Below are 3563 nucleotides of genomic sequence, written 5' to 3'. Positions count from 1 at the left end.
CCTTCTTTGGAACAAGCTCCATCAAAATACATCTGCCACAAACCATATTGTTGTGATTCTAATTCGACCACAATGGGGTCAGTATTCTTCAACTGGGGTAAAATTGGTTGTAGTCTGAAATTCTCAAGATCCACATCAATCATACAATTGAGCATATTAGGATCTACACTCTCAATTACTCTAGGAGAACGTGGTTCTCTATACAACTTGACCTGATTCCCATTTATTGGAATGGTGGCATAAGATAAATCCAGTTGGACATTTCCTCCTACTGCTGCTACCCACTGCCTGGACAATAAGATACCATAATGGGGTTTGGTGTCAGTAACAATAACGTCCATTTTATAAGTTGCCTCAGGGAATGCTGCTATCTTTACTTCAACATCTCTCATTGTACCTATCACAGGTACTTCCCTATTATCCATAGCGTAGCATTTTCCATATACTGTGGTTACTGACAGTCCTAGTTCTTTCATAACACCATAGGGCATCACATTAGCAACAACTCTTGAATCTATCATGCAATTTTTTATCAACCGGTTATTTACCAACAAAGTAACATAGAAAGGATCTACTTGTGAAGGCTCTTGAGTGATAGTGGTTCCAACATAAACCTCTGGGGTTTGGAATTCTTGATCCTTTCCAGTTTTAGCTGAACCGGTGGGTAGGACTGTGTCACTGTCAGATATATTAGAAAACAAAGACAAAGCTGCATCCCTATGCTCTTTTATTTTCAATAATTCTACTAATGGGACAGTGACCTTCATTTGTGTAAGAGCTTGAGCCATGTCAAATGTGGAACTACCGCTTAAATCATTATTAGATCTAACCCTTTCTGCCTTAAGATGACTTGCCCTTTTTGTTGTGGCAGCTCCTTGTATATCACTGGTATTTTTATCATCTGTACTCTTGGGTACATCTTTAACCTGTTCCTTCTTGTCTTGACCGATTTTAGTGAAAGTAGTAGCACTACTTGTTGCCCCCTTTTGAGTAATCTCTTTTATGAACATGGAACCAGGTTCACCCTGATCAGTGTCCTTCTTGGTGCTCCTTAAGTTATAATTGTGTTTTTCTTTAGCAATAGCAGCTTTGGTGAGACTTTTAACTTCTTCCTCACTAGGCCTTCTAAGATGAACTTCTTCATCTTCAATTGTTACCACATTCAAGGTAGGATGCCAGTCTAGAGTTAGTTGTCCTTGTACAAACCTTTCATTATCCAACATATCACTATATTCACTTTGTATAGATTCCTCATCACTTTCTATAATAGTCTCAAACATGTTAATGTCAGGCATAGCTTCTTGTCTCATGGATTCTTCAAGAGCTTGAGCTACTGCACATTGATGAGGAGAATGTGGCCCATCACAAGCAATACACCAAGGAGTATTTTCTATATTATGGACATTTTTCCCTTTTAAGGGATCTGGAGTGTCCTGATTTTGAGCAATTTTAGGCTTCTCATTTTGGGGTTTACCATCTTTCCAGTTGGTATTATAAGGCATGTCATGCAGTCTAGGGGGTCTATCTTGCCAATTATAATGAGGCTTGTCATTTTTGTTTACCTTGGCAGTCGGATCCTTCATAGCAATGACCAACTTTTCTATCTTGTCTTCCTCCTTAGCAGCTTTGCTAGGTTGCTGTTTTGTTTCTTGCCATAACCTACCATCTGTTCTCCTTCCTAACTTCCTAGATGCTTTTCTGTTGCTTTCCACATTAATGGCATTCCTAAATGCATCCCTCAAGTTATGTGGATTTTTATCTCTCAAGATATAGGCTATCTTAGAATCAAATGCATTATAATAGGTGTTCAAACACATGTTATCATCTAACCTCATCACCTGATATAATCTATGCATGGCCTTTTGAAATCTGGCATTGAAATCGGTGACCATTTCATTATTAGATTTTCTGATGTTATTAAATTCATTGAGCATGAAGCTCACATTTGTTTTATCACTGTATTGTTCTTGAAAACAATTCTTAAAGTCCTCCCATGACCCAATGCTATTAACTGGAAGACCTCTGTACCAGTCTCTTGCATCATCAACCAGGGACTGAACAAACAATTTCATTATGACATCCTCATCCACTATTTCATAGTCATTTATTAGGTCCCCAAAAGATTTCAAATGTTCTTCAGCACTAATTGCATTATTTCCAGCAAATTTATGGAGTCTGTCCCTTAACTCAGTGGGAACATGGTTGGGATATCCTGGGATCCCATCAAAGAACAATTTTCTATACTGTTCCAAATTGATAGGACTCCTTTGAAAAAGGTTAGCAACATTATTGTTTCCCATGTTCATTCTGCCTTTTGGAATTGGGGACTGAGATATTTGGCTATGCTGATTGTTCACAGGGATTTGACTAACTGTTGCTATATTAGTAGGCACAGTAGGCTGAATTTTAACCGGGGGAAGGGAAATTTGCTGAGGATCAAGCTTACTAAGACCTTCTGATGGAAAAATAATAGGGGGAGCTTTTAAGTAGCTATTTTTTCTTTTAACTTCTTGATTAGCTGCTTCCAACTCAGCTTTCTCTAACTCCATTTGTAAATCCTCTTTTTCTTTCCTCATTCTTTCCATCTCTTTCTCATGTGCTGAAAGCCTATGAGAAATTTCTTTTGTATTTCTAGATCCAGTTCCATCATCCACCCATTTCTGTTTCCCTTTATCAACATTATTCTGAGGAGGCTGTGAATCACTAAGCATTTCCCTATTTGGTTGGACTACTGACCTATATACTGGCTTAGCCTTAGGGATCAAAATCTCTTGGATCACAGGGCCTTCCTCATCACTCTTTTCTTTTTGCTTGGCCAATACCTCAAGATCAGCTATATGTCTAAGAAGCCTATCTCTCTCCATTAGTTTTGCTTTAACTTCCTTCTCCGTATTTGCTTCCTTTTGGGCTCTTAAGGAGATTAAGTGGTGAAACCTCCTATTTAAATCTTCTATTTCTTGGGACACTTTATCTTCATCAGGAAAATTCTCCTTAGAGTTAGATATATTTACTTGATCTATATCAATCAAGCTAATATTTCCATCAATTGTTCTAGGAACAGAATGTCTGATTGCATTTGAACTAGTCCTATCTCTAGCAGAAACACTAACATGGGATATATCTTGATTTAAAGCATGAGCATTATCTGTATTTCCAAACAATCCAGAATGGAAACCTAATATATCATGTTTAGAATCTCTGGAAGAAGAATTAGACTTTGCATAAATAGGTCGATCAGGTGTCTTACCGGTATTGTTATTCTTTTGCACCCAAGCAACATTTGATGGTTCATGAAACATTGATCTCTTCTGACCTCTTTGTGACTGTTCAGGCAAACCTTCTTGCAAAGTTTCACGAGGATGCTTCTTCATGAATGATCTGGTGTTTTTTCCTCGCATTATGCTTGCCTTCCTTTCTTTTTTGTACTTCATAAGGACTGGTTCCAAGATAACAGAGTCACCACCCACAAGACTATGGTAAATAAGAAAACAAGCTTTGAAAGAAATGTTGCAATTCTTCAGACCAAAATCATATATCCAAAAAACATAGGGAACTTTCAAGAA

The sequence above is a fragment of the Cryptomeria japonica genome, chromosome 5 (assembly GCF_030272615.1).
Source record: "Cryptomeria japonica chromosome 5, Sugi_1.0, whole genome shotgun sequence".
Classification (NCBI taxonomy): domain Eukaryota; kingdom Viridiplantae; phylum Streptophyta; class Pinopsida; order Cupressales; family Cupressaceae; genus Cryptomeria; species Cryptomeria japonica.
Note: the sequence above shows the minus strand (reverse complement) of the source record.